Below are 17,713 nucleotides of genomic sequence, written 5' to 3' on the forward strand. Positions count from 1 at the left end.
TAACAGTGTTCTTCTATCATTCCTTCACCGTAGTAACAGTGTTCTTATATCATTCCTTCACCGTAGTAACAGTGTTCTTCTATCATTCCTTCACCGTAGTAACAGTGTTCATCTATCATTCCTTCACCGTACTAACATAATAACAGTGACCTTACAGCATTCATATCATAGTTACAGTGTTACAGCATTCATATCATAGTTACAGTGTTCTTACAGCATTCATATCATAGTTACAGTGTTACAGCATCCTCCCATAGTTATAGTTAGATCTACTTTGTCCATACAACATTCATTCCATAGTAAGGCTTGCTATCTTCCTACACCATTCATGCCATAGTTATGGAGACCTGCTCCACACAAATTCCATACATCATGTTATGCCAAACTAATCTAGGCGAGTTATTAGTCCCCACTTGTTCCCCCATAGTCCCCCACCTGTTCCCACCATAGTCCCCACCTGTACCCCCATAGTCCCCCACCTATTCCCCACCTGTCCCCCACCTGTTCCCAGGGGGGACTATAGGTTTGCAATCCGTCCTTCTGTCCTTCCATCCGTCTTACCATCCAAAAAGTTTGTCCGGGACATATCTTCTATACTATTTCACCTGGAGTAACCAGATTTGGTGTACAAGGACATATTGGGATGGCGGAGTGCAAAAAGCAAGAAATAAGTCACTGTGACATATGACTTGACCTTTGACCTTAGTTTTTGAAAAAGTTTGTCCAGGGCATATCTTCTGTACTATTTCACCTGGAGTATCCAGATTTGGTGTACAAGGACATCTGATGATGACGAAGTGCAGAGTTTGAGCATTAGGTAACTGTGACCTATGACTTGACCTTTGACCTTCACTTTTGAAAAAGTCTGTTTGGGGCATATCTTCTGTACTATTTTACCTCGAGTTACCAGATTTGGTGTACAAGGACATCTTGTGATGACAGAGTGTAAGACGTAGGTCACTATATATCCACACTGGGACCTATGCTTCCTGACATAAGTGTTCTGTTTGTTAAGTATAGTAATCATTACCGGTGGGGAACTATGGATTGCCTTGCAATACCCCTTGCCTTGTTCCTTTTGTATTGTTTTTGAATTGTATAAAAGTATTTAGTAGTATTCATGGTGTTAAATCTTAACAGAACATCCAAAACTATATATATATATCCCTTAGGACTTTTTAAGCTAGTAAAGTATAAAAATGATACCAAATAAAACAAACTTGTTATAATGTGCAGTTATTTTCATGTAAAAACTACAATAGCTATTTCAGTTAGTCAAACGCTTGGTAAACCCAATATTATACATAGAGATTAATATCACAGGTGGTATTCAAAACCAAGGTCATACAGGTCCTGACCGACAGTGTAGATTTCTGTTAAGAAATCTGTCCATTTACGGTGCCTTAGGAGAAAGTCTGGACCGTGTCCAGATAGGAGTCGGTTCAGACGGTAGGTCAGACGAGTGTAGCCCGGAATGTTGGCAGGTGCTAAAACGATTACATTATTTTATCAATAATCAACTGTGTAAATCAGATATTTTTTCTACTTCGGTGATCACAGGTCTGTCTTACTTCATATCACCAAGTCGGACCTATTGGAGGCTACACCTAGGACTCTAAGCTACTAATGTATTATATATATAGATGTATATATTGGAGGCTACACCTAGGACTCTAAGCTACTAATGTATTATATATATAGATGTATATATTGGAGGCTACACCTAGGACTCTAAGCTACTAATGTATTATATATATAGATGTATATATTGGAGGCTACACCTAGGACTCTAAGCTACTAATGTATTATATATATAGATGTATATATTGGAGGCTACACCTAGGACTCTAAGCTACTAATGTATTATATATATAGATGTATATATTGGAGGCTACACCTAGGACTCTAAGCTACTAATGTATTATATATATAGATGTATATATTGGAGGCTACACCTAGGACTCTAAGCTACTAATGTATTATATATATATATGTATATATTGGAGGCTACACCTAGGACTCTAAGCTACTAATGTATTATATATATAGATGTATATATTGGAGACGGACATTCGGGGTTATGGATTTTTCAGACCTTTATTGATATCCTCTTTTAGATTTCCACACATACTGTTCGAGTTCTGTAAGCCATAGAAAATATGTCGCATTTCATATTTGGTTCACTTCACATTTCAATAGGTAAATCTATTATTGTACAAAACAAATGCATCATACCTCAAAAAATACTATTCTGTGGAATAAACTGGGTTTTATTTTTCAAAATCTGTAAAATGACTAATTTGATTTCAAGGAAATGGTTTTTCTTGCAGATTTGACATAAAAGCTAGGACTACAAAAAACATATAGTTCATTTTCTGCTCTCCAAGAAAATGTATTCTCATTCCAAATCTTGCTCATGTAAAGATGAATTGTATGTGTAGCATCCCAGTGAGTTATATAAGTCGTCCCCAATAAATCAATCGCATCCTGTGATCCCAACACTGAAAGGTTACATAGGTCACTCACCAAGATTGATCCAAGGGAGATAACTCCGATTTACTTCATTAACCATAATACTTTATGTTTTATACTTCCTGCAAACAACACCCCAGTGACTTGCTGACAATTGATATTTCCTCCTAGACTGGCGCTAGACTCCTAAGAAAGTGATACCCTACATATGGTTTTCGTAGCACATGATGCGTAACTCAAAATGGCATAATTTGAAATAAATCACAGATTTGAATAACATATAATCACATACTGTGTAATGGGATTGGTCTAGGATATAATGGAGCGTCAAGCTTTTCAATCGTTGGGGAGAGGAGAGAAAAAAAGTGTGTTGAATTGTGGAGATGTTGTTGAGCTTGAGAGAATTGTGATAGGTTTATGTGCCGTTCAATAAGAGTGTAATTGACATCTCACAGACCCAATATCCTGTGGAAGGTACACATAGTCCGCAGGGGAGGCTCGTTACCCACCGTCCTGATGGAATCCTAGTATAATTCCACATTACCAGGAAACCTTATCTGATCCAATTCCCATTGAATCTGGAAGACTTGATGCATATATTGCTGCATGTTGTACATCCTTCAGGAAAAGAAGTTAAATGTTATTGAGTGTGATGTATTTATATATACTGACAATGGTGAAACATACATTAAAAGTTGAAAATTGAAAGCAATGAGTAACTAATATATTATGAATTATTGATTAAACAAAACAATTAGGATTTGAAAATCTCATTCCTTTATGAATTAGGAAAATATAGCATTATTTGTATTGGAATTCAGAATAAATTCCTCAGTTTTTGGTCATTGTGGGAAAATAAGGTACTCCTTAGCTAGGGGAAACGGCCTGTATTTGGGGGTAAAGCTGAGCAAAAAATCACTAAGCTGAAAATTTCCAACAATATCTCTTGCAGGATGTTTGAAATTTCTGTTAAACTTTTCATTCTGTTCTTTTAATTTTGGAAAATTAATTTGGCATAGTATATTTGTTGTTTTCCAGGAGTTCATTTTGTACTTGGTAGTCTGTCATTTTATCCTTGTATGTTACGCACCTGGTGTGAATGACTATAGGGGACACAGGGAACTGCTGTACAGTAATGTTGGGATCGTTGCTAAGATAGGTCTATATTTGGTCTAAAACATCTGTTAATTGCCTCCAACTTCTTCATAACTCAATTACCTACTTTTACAGGGTGTTGGTGGGGCTGGGATAGGAAAGCAGGTCATAACTGAGCTTGCTGGAAACTGCTATTAAAACCTAGTGCTCTTTGATTAAAAGTATTTTCCATCTTACGCCTGTTTGTGTATAAAGGTGCAAAAGCTACTGTCTCTACCAGTGTGTAATGGGGAAGAGGTAGAAAATGTTCTGCTATCAGTAGGAGGAAGGGAGGTAATTCAATTTTATACAAGGGACTAAATGTCATGCACATCAGAGGGATATTGTCATGTTGTTGTTGACATTTAAGACATTTCACCTTACCAATATATAGTTATATGCAAGTTTTACAGGTGAGTGCAAAATCTACTTCAACTAATCGACTTGTATATTCAATTAAAAAAAAAAAATCCAATTAAAAATTCAAAATTGTTAAGACAATATATGTCATATTTCTATTAAAAAGTTTTTTTTTTAAATATTGTATGTAATACATAAGAAAGGATTATAGTGGCATACAATAATTGTAAGTGTAGATTTTTGTTATAAGGAATAAAGGCTAACCTCAAATACACTAAGTTTGCCAGTGTTTATTTAGAGGGTAACTAGGTATGCATTAGTTGAGGTTGTGATGCATGTTTTAAATTGCAGCACAACACTAGTTGTAATTTGATCACAGAAACAATCTTTAGAAATGTTAATAAAATAACAATCTTAATTAAATAAGATATGAAAAAAATTAGATATAGGATGTTATAAGTCAGATTAACATCAAATTTCTGCCATGGAATCCTGGAAAAAGGCATATTTAACTGATATTCATAAATATTCTGCATTTTACGATCCATACATCAGAGTAATTACTTTTAAACATAGAAACCAGAGTTGAGTAACTGGTAAACATGGGTACCACAGTTGGCAAGGTAGATAGTGGTAAACATTGGGGACCACAGTTGGCAAGGTAGATAGTGGTAAACATGAGGACCACAGTTGGTGAAGAACATAGTGGTAAACATTGGGGACTACAGTCAGCAAAGTAGATAGTGGTAAACATGGGGACCACAGTTGGCAAGGTAGATAGTGATAAACATGGGGACCACAGTTGGCAAGGTAGATAGTGGTAAACATGGGGACCACAGTTGGCGAAGAACATAGTGGTAAACATAGGGGGACTACAGTCAGCAAAGTAGATAGTGGTAAACATGGGGACCACAGTTGGCAAGGTAGATAGTGGTAAACATGGGGACCACAGTTGGCGAAGCACATAGTGGTAAACATAGGGGGACTACAGTCAGCAAAGTAGATCGTGGTAAACATGGGGACCACAGTTGGCAAGGCAGATAGTGGTAAACATTGGGGGCTACAGATGGCAAGGTAGATAGTGGTAAACATGAGTACCACAGTTGGCAAAGAACATAGTGGTAAACATTGGGGACTACAGTCAGCAAAGAAGATAGTGTTAAACATGGGGGCCACAGTTGGCAAGGTAGATAGTGGTAAACATGGGGACCACATTTGGCAAGGTAGATACTGGTTAACATGGGGACCACAGTTGGCAAGGTAGATAGTGGTAAACATTGGGGGCTACAGATGGCAAGGTAGATAGTGGTAAACATGAGGACCACAGTTGGCAAAGAACATAGTGGTAAACATTGGGGACTACAGTCAGCAAAGAAGATAGTGTTAAACATGGGGACCACAGTTGGCAAGGTAGATAGTGGTAAACATAGGGACCACAGTCAGCAAAGTAGATAGTGGTAAACATGGGGACCACAGTTGGCAAGGTAGATAGTGGTAAACATGAGTACCACAGTTGGCAAGGTAGATAGTAGTAAACATGGGGACCACAGTTGGCAAAGCAGATAGTGGTAAACATGGGGACCACAGTCAGCAAAGTAGATAGTGGTAAACATAGGGACCACAGTCAGCAAGGTAGATAGTGGTAAACATGGGAACCACAGTCAGCAAAGTAGATAGTGGTAAACATGGGTACCACACTGGTAAGACTGGTAAACATAGAGACAACAGTTGGTGAATTGGTTAGCATGGAAATCAGTTCATAGAGTGATAAACATGGAGACAGCAGTTGGTAACATGGTAAACATAGAAACCAAAGTTGGTATAGTGGTAAATGATATTGAGACAACAGTCAGCAATGTGGTAAACATACCACAGTTTATATTGTGGTAAACAGTCACCACAGTTGGTGGAGTGGTACACATAGAGACAACAGTAGGTAAAGTGGTAAACATGGCGACCATAGTTGGTATAGCAGTAAATAATTAGACCACCATCAGTAATGTGGTAAACAGACCACAGGTTATGTCAAGGTAAACATGGCGACCATAGTTGGTATAGCAGTAAATATTTAGACCACCATCAGTAATGTGGTAAACAGACCACAGTTTATATTGTGGTAAACACAGACACAACAGTTGGTGAACATGGAGACAGCAGACGATATATTTGTAAACGTAGAGACCTAGAAACCTTATGCTATAATGCATTGGTACACAGGTTGGAATATACTGACATTTTTAGCAGGCTCTTGAGACCTACTTTGTCTTTTTCTTTTGAAAAACTCAACTATAAACCTTCCCTTTTAAAAAAATTGTAAAGTCTGGTGGAACACCAATTGGGATATTGTATTGAGGTATTTTACCCCAGATGATGATGAAAAAGGCTAACTTAATGTGACGCTCCAAGCTGGCTGTTTGTATTAACGACAAGTTATGCCTTTTGTTATGTCATTCCTCTACCAGCATTATCTCAATATTCCCACCACATAGTCTCTTTATGCTCAAACAGGCCGACATGGTTCTAAACTTAATCAGCATAATTGTCAATTACCAAAGATAAACCTAGGTACAGTTCTTCTGCTGTGTCTTAAGTCATATGTGCTTACAATATACCCAATGTATGTATCGATGCATGTAAGAAATTGACGTCGAGGGTGCAACCTACTAGTGGGTAACCGAGAAATGATTACCAATTTTTTGCGGGTTTATCCTTTAAGTCGGGGTGAGGAAACCTATACTGTGTAGGGGATAGTTATTTGCTTGGTGGATTTTGGTTTCTTACCCGGTACACTTGGTTGCTGCGTGTACAAAAGAGATTAATATTCAAACTCAATCATTTTCATAAAAAAAATATTTCTTAGTTCTGCTTTCTTCATAAATCTCTAATTGGACAGATATTCTGAATACTCGGATCAAACTGAAAAATCCAGAATGATTCGCAATGATGTAATAATCACACACGCAATAGTTATCAATTATGGACTGTTAAAGAGGTTAATAAGTGATTTTATTAACATGAGAAAGTGATTTTGACCGAGATGATATCAAGATCGCTATCGCTTTAATTTTCATATAATCACATATTAACTGAAACATAAGCCCTGAATTGTTGAATGAGATAGGAATTTATGATGCTTTTATCATTAAACAAGACCGAATGTAAAATATAATAAAAAAGAGCTGCATCAGGGACAGAGCAAAAGTTATTCCTTTTATATATTAAAAGAATAAATTGGTAAAAAGCTGTATACTTAAATAAAGTCAGAACATTAAAATTAATGTACCTTTTTCCTATTGGACTGGTAGAGAAATAACTATTATGTATGTCCCAACTTACAGGGTTATATGTTACAGAGGTTCAATTGGGCCTTTTGTAGGGATCTCAGATTTGTTCTCAAAAAATGTTGAAGCTTTTATCTTGATTTAATGGAACACGTACGAGACAGATCTTGAAATCTTTAATTCTAAGGATAAATTATTTAAAAAAAAAAACAGATGATAAAAACTTGTTACATTTTCTAATCAATTTAGAATATAACCAAATAGTTTAACACCAAGCAACCTTAAAATTCACCTTTAAAAATTCACTGATATAAATTGATTGACTTGTAATTTATGGCTAAGCTTGCACATTTTATGCCTCCAATCTTCCTGTGTGTCACTGCGATTCATTGAAACTGTTTTAAATCACTTCAGATTCTCGTTGGGGAAAAGACATATCACATATTGAAACAAAATAGTATTAATTAAGAAAAGAAGGTAGCAATCAATTGGTAAAATCCTTGACTTGATTAATGGAGACAAATAATGGGGTTTGACACCTTAATGGTGTTAACCCCTACACACCGGGGAAAGGTTCTTTAAGATTTGTTAGCTTGCCTAGGTTTTCCTGTCAATAGACACTTGCCATTCCAGCACACGTATAACAGACTTATAAACATGAAAATTCTACACCTGTCTTTTAAGACATCCTTGAACTTACATAACATCGTTAATAGATGTAAAAATACTCAGGAGAAACAATGGACGAAATTGTAACTCGGAGAAACATTAGACGAACTGTAACTCGGAGAAACAATGGACGAAATTGTAACTCGGAGAAACATTAGACGAACTGTAACTCGGAGAAACAATAGACGAAATTGTAATTCGGAGAAACAATGGACGAAATTGTAACTTGGAGAAACAATGGACGAAATTGTAATTCAGAGAAATGTTGGACGAAATGGTAACTCGGAGAAACAATGGACGAAATTGTAACTTGGAGAAACAATGGACGAAATTGTAATTCAGAGAAACGTTGGATGAAATTGTAACTCGGAGAAACAATGGACGAAATTGTAACCAACACACTGAGAGGTAATATTTAGATGCTGCTGGTGTATTTGGTAATAAAGAATGACATCTCAAATGTGCATTATTGAAATTGTTCTTTGATACTTATTTATTGTTCATATTCTCTTTGAAAATATATGTGTTAATCTGTGGTGTATTTCTTTATTTTCCCTATTGCGAATACAATATAAACAAAATCTAAAGGGAGATCACTCCAGCTAAAACAGTAAAAAGACTTCAATCTTATTATTGTTAAAATATTACATTAGTTGCATTAAGTGTCTGTTTGTGAAGGAGGAAAACTGCTTTAAATCTACTGTAAAAACATTAATTTGATTAACAATTCTGCATTGTGTAATAAAAAGTAAACTTCCACGCTTTTATTTGCACAGGTGGGAATGAGAAATAATACTAAAATTTCGAGAATTATTTTTCTTTTCTGATCTCAATAAATAGAGGCAACAATTTGCATTATTTTCTCTTTTTTTTTATAAACTGAAAATCAGAATCAGATCCTGCAGTTAATGAAAGATAATTATCGATATAAAGGGAGATTACTCCTGTGTATTATCTGCATGAACTTATAGAATTGGGAATTGAGTAATCAGTATGAAAATAAAGCATAAAAGAATTGTAAGATAATAGAATTATAAAAATGAATAAACAAACTTTCTCTTTTTACCATTTCCATTTCTTCAAAATCATTGTCACTGTTCAGTTAAAAAAATTGACCAGTAGGTCTTAGCATGCAGCATGCTTTTGTATTATACCTAAAGGTCTGTTGTTGACTTAAGTATCTTTATATGGAATGATGACCTCATATGAGTAGAAACAACATCTGATCTAACGACGCATCATTTTAAGCAATGCTCGAATCCAACCTGCATGCATACAGGTCGTTCGGTGCAATGATTGTAAATACATTTAACGATTCCCCTCTTGGGAGCCCCAAACATTGGTTGCCTGAGATTGAACATCTCACTACTGAGTATTGATTGCATGTGATGGGTCCCTGAGGCCCCCACGGGTGATGATGAGGACAGATAGCTCACGTTGTTAGGAGTCGACAGAGGGTGCCTCATTTCTCACCTCCTACAACAGTTACAACCCACCAGGGCCCGAATCTGTTGGTCGCGTATCAATCACATCTACTGATTTGCATATAGGAGCGTATAGTTGTGGCCTTGTGCTTTCTTTACACTGCATTTACGTGATTTGAAAAATAAACATAACCCTAACACCATGTAAAGATTTTATTGACGGAGGTTTAGGTAGGGAAAAGGTCTTGTCTAAATTTTAGACCATGACATTCAAACCATTGCATTTTTTAGACATTTTGTTGTTTATTTTTCCACCAAAAATATATAAACATCAATTGTTTTAAATTCTCTTACATGTTGCAAGGGAGGAAACCATTAAAACCGTCAACAGAGCCACAAGGGGCTTCCAGCTATATTCAAGGGAAATAACTGTTCATGTCTTAGCTTTAAAAACTTGTTTCGGGCTACGTTTTTCACCAATCGTCAACTGTCATTGTGAATTATATTTGATTGTTTATGCACCGCATAGGAGCTGTTAAATGTCTCTCAAAAACAATAAGTGATGTTTAGTGTTGTTCACCTGAGATATATAATTAAAAAATAAAGGAAATATAATGTCAACATTTCAATATGAGTTGGTGCAAGGAATACAACTATTAAGTGCCTTGGAAACGCAATAGAAAAGTGTGACCTGATTACCTTTTTTGTTGATTGAAGTTAAAGGGGACAGTAGGAACTTACGGCTACACTAAGAATGATTATTCTTTAAAGGGAAGTGACTGGTAATTCGAAAAAATGATGGGAGCAGCCTGGTAGTCAATGGTTGACCATTAATTTATTCCATGGATAAGTGTATTGTTACAGGAAAACAGTGTGAAATAATCTCCATATTATACAAAGTACTCCTGAAACTGAATTATCCTTGAATGGATTGATTACATATATATCTGAAAATATTTTACTGAACTTTATGAGTGTTTTGAAAATTTCAAACATACTGTATTTGAGCTAATAAGGGAGCAGGTGCCAGGTAATGGAGAGAAGGGGCGCCCTTGTTAAGTAATTTATCTGGAGATTTCTGCTACAGATATATACAATATTATATACTAACAGTTCCCCAGGTCTGCTAGGATGTGTGCTTATAGTAGAACTCTGTCTTCCCCTAACTCTGGGATTGCTGCCAAAAATGTTAAGTTATAAGTGATCCTCTCATGTGTCAATAACTTCAGAAAAAGGGTGGGGGCACCCTAATATCAAGGCATGTGCTCTTATTAGGATAAATACAGTATATTTACTAGTATACCAAAACTCTTTCCCCTAATAAACCTGTAATATCTCATACCAAAACTGGGTTTCTGTACAATGCCTATAGATGTCAAACATAAATGCGTATCTCTCTTCTCCAAACTCTTCATCTGATCCTGTCATGCCTTTGTCAATTAACTTTTGTTTACAAACACAAAACTATCATAATTGACAGTTGTAGTTACCTATGGGGTAGGGGGGACAACCACTATTGTCACACACAACATTCTATCATGTCAATTTTATTGTTCATTAAGTAAGAAATTAGGAATTAATATGCAATTAAAGTAAATTGTTTGTATCCATAGTTACATGAAGGAAGAAGAGATGGGCCAAAGGGCACACTGGAATATTGTGTTTTGAATTTGATTGAATTTCTCTTTTATAGACATTTGATCACAATATGAGGAAAAGACCAATGGTTGATCAACTCAAGTGATCATTAGCTGGAAACCTCTATCCATGGTTTCATGTCACATGACCCAGAAAACTGATTTTGTACTTCTGGTAGAATTTTAACTCACCTGGCCCAAAGGAGACTTGGGGACAGTGTCCAAAAGGGGAAAATAGAGGAAAAGGTTTAAAAGGTTTTCTTCTTTAATATTGGTAAAAGGGTTTTGACCTTATGTGGCATTAAGTATCCTTGGGAAAAGGAAATTCAGCGTTGTTTAAATGGAGGCTGTTGTTCCCCGGGGGACAGGGGGCGGCTCCCACAATGGGAAATAGTTAAAGGGGTTGATATTGAAAAACTACTTAAATATTGGTGAAGACATTTTGACTGAATTTTGGCAAAGAAATGTCTAAGGGAGGTAATTATTGAATTATGAAGGGGATGACCCACCTGCACGCAAAAAGGGGAAATCAAAGTAAACCTTCAAAGCACTACTTCTTGTGACATAATTAGGCATGGAGCATTCTGGGGCCAAAAGGATTCAAGAGTTTGTATAACTGAAGGGAAAATGGGACGAAATATTTTGACAAAAGTTCCTACAAATGATCATCATCTCATGACCTGTTGATGATGTTCACCACAACCTCATTGGTTCAGATATTTTCTATTTCTTTAAAATTTCCATCTGGCCATTTTTAACTTAACCCTCTGCCAATGTTTCTATCATAGTCCTGACCAAGCAGTGTTTTCTCATAAATGTTTTAAAATCTGCCTACATGTATATAACATTTCTAATGTGCCTTTTTCCCCTTTCGTTTTTTTTTCAAACCCGAAGAGATTTTTCTGATTGGCTGAGGCATGTTGAACCTCTCAACTTTCACCAGGCCAATGATATATACATTTCTAACTGAACGAGACTTGTATAATCTGAACGGTTAATTCAAGCAAACATGTTTAGTGGTTGCTTTGCTTTTGCTGTATTTGCAAATGTTAGAATTTTCTAAAATGAAGTTTTGCCAAAAATATTGGAGAACTTATCTTTTGAAAATCTAAAGATCTAAATCTAATTTCTAAAAACATATTTGTTTCTTTAAAAAGTACAAGTTTCTAGTATCATTATATTGCTAAAGGAAATGTTTTTAATAATGGAATAAACGAGACAGACCAGGCCTGGATCTTGTGAACAAAAGTCTGACTCTTGTTTCTGTGTTCTGTCTCCAAACGAGACTAAGGGTGACGATGTGACAATATTCTCCCAGACATGCTCAACACATAACAACCTTTCACACTCGTTTTCCTCATCATGAACCTTGCGGTAAAAAGGAAAGTACAAGTTTGTCGCAGTCATGGCCCCATAAAAACAGACCCCTTTCATAGAAAAGTGGAACAAAACACCAATAAAAAAAAAATCACATCATAAAAAATTCATGAAGCTGAAGATATTTCGAAGCTCCATCATGATGAGCAGTTGGGTAGGATAAAACTATTATAAACATTTGACAGCCAATAATTTCTGAAATCAAATGAAAATATAAAGCTGACAGAACAGTATTTACAATAGAACCACATTCAATAAAGAGGCATGCCTTAGTATTTCACTTCAAGCCAAGAGAATAAAAACTAAAATGCATGGTTTAATATACGTTTTCAATATTTAGGAGAAAAAGGCTCCGCAAAATTGTCAGAGGTGTTTACGATTTTTTGTTGACATTCGATTTTATACACATGAACTTTAATGACAGATATTAGATTACAAGGTAACAGTACTGCGATCCTTTTGTATCGAGGTTGGAAAATTCTAGGTTCGTACTTTTACAGGTATTCTGGGAATTATTCATTGCAAGGATTTATCCACAGTAGCTGGCTGATTTCATTTCGCTTAATTTGAATGTGTTCTACGAAGGTAACCCGATTAAGAGAGTAACAAGCCATGTATCATGTAGGGCGGGTAAGAAGATAAGCTGTACCAATCTGTAGAACTATGGTGCCATGACTAACAAAAATTGCCAAATTTGGCTCCTTCCGTAGATAATGAAAGATCGGCATGAAAAATTCGACAAAACGTAACAATGGCAGCTAAATAATCCCATCCCAACTTGCACTTTTGCAAAGTAGGATAATGATAAGTCATTAGGGACAAGTGATTGTGCTGCTCTCAACAGGGTAAAAAATGAAGAAGCGTGATTTAAAACCATTCGTCTGTATTTGTCTTCATTGCACTGTGTCAGGGAGAGGTTTACTACCTACAGATACAACTACTTGGGTGGTTGTTGAACCCATATCTTATTCTCATTATCAGAAATGAAATGTTTTGATGAATTAGCCTTTTAAAATATAAATAAAATGTGAACATCTCTGTTTAATTGAGGTTAAGGAGGATGTGCTTTACAAAGAGCCATCGAAAGGCAACCAGAGAGAGGTTTACTCTCAGAAATGATTTATTCTGATTAAGGAGTTTGAATTTTTCAGAATAGAAATGTTGTTATTATAATGACTTAAATTAGATGCAAATGAGAGTGAAGCTTCAGATACCAGTGGGAGAATTTGTTTTTCCCTTGAAAGAACTTAATGTGAAATGTCACCACAACCGAGCTAGCAGCAGCCAACAGGCTGGGCCAAATTAGATTTTTGGTGAGCTATAATTTTATCAAAAGTTTCAGTAAGACGCATCATTGGGACCAGTTTATGGTCATCACAGCAGAGATTTCTGCGTTAAATTGGAAAACGAATGGGTAGGTCTACATAGTGTGCCCTATTACATAGTTAAACCCCGTGGGGAGGGATGGAGCTGGTCACGAATATTCCTCAATGTCAATAATCTCTAATTAACAAATTCACAGCCTAAAAATGTGTCAACACTTTGACGCTAAATTGGACCAATCATTTTCTACCATGTTCTAAAGGAGAATTTAAGTACATTTGCGCCCATAAAAAAGGAGGTTGAGCATGGAGCTAGTTGGTGGCGGGAGATAGACCAGGCCATACCTTGACTAAACTCTATTGATCTCGCCCTGTCACTGCGCTGGTGATACTGCCTCCTACAGTTGACAGCATATATTAAGAAATTCTCGCTACCATCTTTGTAGATTGGTGAAGTATAAAGGCAGCAGGAGCCACAACTGAGGGACAAACAAACAAGCGGTTGCCGTAGTAACGCTAACAAAACATCGGAGACAGCGGAGAAGATCACTGACAGTTTGACTGAACAGTTGTTTAGTAATCTCTAATAGGTAAGTGACGTCTCAATGTCCTGTGTAAATGATAGCGGCGACGCATACGATGGTAGCGACATTTAGGATTGAAGCATTAATTGTTATGCAATTATGCACAATGAGTTTTAGATTCACAATTCAACAGACTTCTAATCATAGTTTTAGTTTTGTTGATGAAATGTTTCATTTACTTGTAAAAATTGTTTTGTGACGTTTCAACTTTTTTGATGACATAATAAAATATTAAATTTGTATCTACGACCTTGTATGGCATGCGATGTGTGTTCTGAACTTCATTTCAGTTCTATGTCAGTAAAACTAGCTTTGATAACATATAGTATAAGTTCATCATGGTTATTGATCACATCTAAATGAAAATATTTCAGGTAAAACTGGAATTATTTGGTATATACAGAATTTGTAAGTCACTCAGAAAGTATTGCTACATATTTTTCAGTTAGGCTACAAAGTTTTCAACAGCCTAGAGTTTTATGTGGATTGTGATTTTTAAATTAATTATGTTGATTGTAAGGGGCTGTAAGAACGTGATTTGAAGTTTGGATTTTTTTTGCATTTTATGAGACTTGAAATGAAGCTTAAGAGTTACTATCAAGCTTAGAGCTGGGCCCTTAGTCACGAAACCGTTCTCATGCTCAAGCATGGGTTCTGTACTCAAACCAGCTTACTTGTCACTCACTTAAATCATGTGACGTGGTCCAAAAAAACAGTCAAGTGGTAACAATGAAATGGGTATTTGGGTTGAAGTCCCCCAAAATTCTTTAAAATCATGAACGAAATGTGATTAATTATTAATTTATGACCTTAATAAGAAATTGGGCCTGAGCAGAGAATATGAGTCTGAGGATGAGAACGATTTTATGAATACAGCCCCTGATGATTAATGAGACATGAAATCGGTATTTGATTTCATGTTTAATGAGGCTTAAAATCATGCTTAGTGCTTATGTTGTAAAAAGAGTTAGTCTTTGGGTTTGAGGAAACTTGGTATAAGCTGAGAGCTTACATTTTATGAGCCATTCAATCTGTGTTTGGACTTGTGGCTGATTAAACATGTAATCAGGCTGAGAGTTTGAGAATCTTAATAGAGTTTGAATCTTAACTCTTTCACCACTGTAGACCATAATAGACTCATCCCAAGAAATGCATGGTAGAATCCACTAAAGTCACCTAGGGGTGAAAAGGTTAAGTGTTTCAGTTTGATGATGCTAAGAATCACATTAAGAGCTTGCATTTTGCAAGACTTGGAACTAAGATTAAAGATTTTATTTAATGAGACTTAAAATCAAGCTTAGAGCTTATGTTTAAAAGTAATTACAATCTTAAGTTGAATGTTTAAGATTGACAAGGCTTATTATCAAGCTTTGAGTTGACATTTGTTGAGACATGTGTCATTAAGTTTATATTTGATGATGCTTAGAATCAAACTGAGTTCTAATATATTTTAATGAGACTTATAATCGAGCTGAAAGCTTATACTTCAAAAAATTACAATCTTAAGTGCTTTAAGCAGCAAAAATCGTTCTTCGTTCAAGCTTTAAGTGTTTTAATATGATGATGCTTATAAGCATTCTTTGAGATGACGTTGGATGAGACTTGGAATCAACTTTAGAGCTTACATTTAATGAGACTTTGAATCTAACTGAGAGCTCGCATTTTAATGAACCTTATTATTAAGCTTTGAGCTTTTGATTAAAAAGAAATACTATCTTAAGCATTTTAGTTTGATGATGCTTATAAGCATTCTTTGAGCTGACGTATAATGAGACTTGGAATAAAACTGAGAGCTTACATTTGGATGAGACTTGGTGAGCGATGCAAACCTAACCTTTACAGGCTCCTGTTTCTTCTGTAATTTGTTTGGAATGGTGTGTCTGTCTTGCCATGTTGAAATGTCTGTAACAGATGTGGCCCCCTACTGTGTCCATCTCCCTGTCAGCCATTGGTGACACTCGGGGCGGGGCGGAGATTTCTTGGTATCATTTACAGAAACGCTCCTAGATATGTCTGTAATGATTTCATAAAGTTCCAATCTTGAAAGTCAGAACTTCAAACGATCCAGAATGAGTCTAAGTCAGAATGAAAATCGCCAATGTCGTTAAGAATCTAAAAATACCACATTCGACTTAATAAGTGCACTACACGCTTGCAAAAACACAAGAGGGGTGCATTCAATAAGCCTTGAACTTCCTGTGTTCAAAATGGAGGCGAAGTAGCTGGTAATGTTTCAGTGAAAAATGACAATGTTGTGGGAGGTTTTATAAGACAATCGTGACAGAGGACGTGATCACTGGAAAACGGTCATTTTAGATGTTAATTTCTCGAGATTAGTGACAGAAAAGCAGATTCAGAAACAACAAGGACTTCTGGGATTGAATTAAAATGAACCTGATATTGACATGTGGGGAACAGGCAGATCTATGTCTAGAGGAATCGATAATTTGTTGTAAGATTATGCAAATTCTAATGAACAGTCTGTAACATATACAATGTCCAGTGGATAGTGTATAATAGTTGACTTGTGGATAATGTATAAAATGTGTTATGTTTAGTAGATAATCCATCAGATACATTATTTCAAGAGGATAATTTGTAGATGTGTTATGTTTAGTTGATAATCAGTAAAGTTTGTTAACCCTTTCACTCCTAGTTTACTTTAGTTGACTCTACCATACATTGATCTGGACGAGTCCATTATGGTCTACAGTGGTGAAAGGGTTAATGTTTAGTGGATAATCAATATTTCTTTTGGATATTCAGTGAGATGTGTTTCATCTTATTAATAGTTCTTTGATAATGGTGTGTTATGGATAATCTTACAATAACTTATTCATTATGTAAGTGTAGTGGGTGATATATAAGATGATATATTATGACGTTTGGATGATAAGATGTGCCATGTGTTACACATCAAGTACGTTCCATGATAGTCAATTTATTAACAAGATATTCTATAGCAACCTTGAACTTGGACCCGTTTGTCCTCTTCAGTATTACTGTCAGGTCCCATGTCCTTACTTTCATCAGTGCCACCTGTCTAATTAGGGTGGGGGAAATTCTAGTCACTCTTTTAATTTCAAGGTAGGTTTAGGCAGTTGATTGTTTGCTATCGTGAATGTATTGTTAGCTTGTTAGATCCAGATTCCAGAAGGTGCTCAAAATTGTCTGTACTATATTTCTTAATCTGGTATTTATTTCAATCAAATAGAAATGACAGTTGTTTGCCAGTGTTTTTTTACGCTGAAATATATGATGGTCACACCTTTGTAAAACAGTAAGTTTCTTGATTTAGAGGTCAAGCTGACAACACCGATGTCATACATTATATAGAACCAGATTAGATGTATCGGACTACAGCATTTATGCAAATCTTGACAATTTGTTGTTTTTCCTTAATAGCTTTGTGGGTTACAGTTTCTATTATAGCAGTCCCTGTCCATCTCCATT

General features: G+C 35.8%; 1 protein-coding gene across 15 annotated transcripts in view; it reads left to right on the top strand.

Annotated features, from left to right (window-relative positions):
- LOC110445068 (poly(rC)-binding protein 3-like) overlaps positions 1–17,713 on the top strand; it is a 253,951-nt gene that overhangs the window by 111,204 nt on the left and 125,034 nt on the right. For all 15 annotated transcript variants that reach the window (XM_021489436.1, XM_021489426.1, XM_021489425.1 and 12 more), the window contains exon 4: positions 14,123–14,266. The gene's annotated coding sequence lies outside the window, so the exon portion shown is untranslated. The remainder of the gene's footprint in view (positions 1–14,122; positions 14,267–17,713) is intronic.

Source organism: Mizuhopecten yessoensis, unplaced genomic scaffold (genome assembly GCF_002113885.1).
Source record: "Mizuhopecten yessoensis strain PY_sf001 unplaced genomic scaffold, ASM211388v2 scaffold2711.2, whole genome shotgun sequence".
NCBI lineage: Eukaryota > Metazoa > Mollusca > Bivalvia > Pectinida > Pectinidae > Mizuhopecten > Mizuhopecten yessoensis.